Source organism: Schistocerca americana, chromosome X, assembly GCF_021461395.2.
Source record: "Schistocerca americana isolate TAMUIC-IGC-003095 chromosome X, iqSchAmer2.1, whole genome shotgun sequence".
NCBI lineage: Eukaryota > Metazoa > Arthropoda > Insecta > Orthoptera > Acrididae > Schistocerca > Schistocerca americana.
In genome coordinates this window covers 657,384,775-657,385,441 of record NC_060130.1, presented here as the reverse complement: position 1 = coordinate 657,385,441, position 667 = coordinate 657,384,775, and the positions used below count along the sequence as shown (strand labels likewise).

General features: G+C 48.6%; 1 non-coding gene across 1 annotated transcript; it reads right to left on the bottom strand.

The window, feature by feature from the left end:
• Nucleotides 1–202: 202 nt before the first annotated feature.
• Trnas-uga lies at nucleotides 203–277 on the bottom strand. The gene has a single exon. It is a non-coding gene; the product is annotated as a tRNA-Ser (tRNA).
• Between the last annotated feature and the right edge of the window lie 390 nt (nucleotides 278–667).

Below are 667 nucleotides of genomic sequence, written 5' to 3'. Positions count from 1 at the left end.
TTCGAGATCCGATCTCACACACAGTTTTAATTTACCAGGAAGTTTCAGATCAGCGCACGCTCTGCTGCAGAGTGAAAATTCATAGTGGCAATCGTTAAACTTGTATACGTAAATATATAAACACTTTTACAATCCAGAATGAGATTTTCACTCTGCAGCGGAGTGTGCGCTGATATGAAACTTCCTGGCAGATTAAAACTGTGTGCCCGACCGAGACTCGAACTCGGGACCTTTGCCTTTCACGGGCAAGTGCTCTACCAACTGAGCTACCGAAGCACGACTCACGCCCGGTACTCACAGCTTTGCTTTCTTTCAGGAGTGCTAGTTCTGCAAGGTTCGCAGGAGTGCTTCTGTAAAGTTTGGAAGGTAGGAGACGAGGTACTGGCAGAAGTAAAGCTGTGAGTACCGGGCGTGAGTCGTGCTTCGGTAGCTCAGTTGGTAGAGCACTTGCCCGCGAAAGGCAAAGGTCCCGAGTTCGAGTCTCGGTCGGGCACACAGTTTTAATCTGCCAGGAAGTTTCATATCAGCGCACACTCCGCTGCAGAGTGAAAAATCTCATTCTGGAAACATCCCCCAGGCTGTGGCTAAGCCATGTCTCCGCAATATCCTTTCTTTCAGGAGTGCTAGTTCTGCAAGTTTCGCAGGAGAGCTTCTGTAAAGTTTGGAA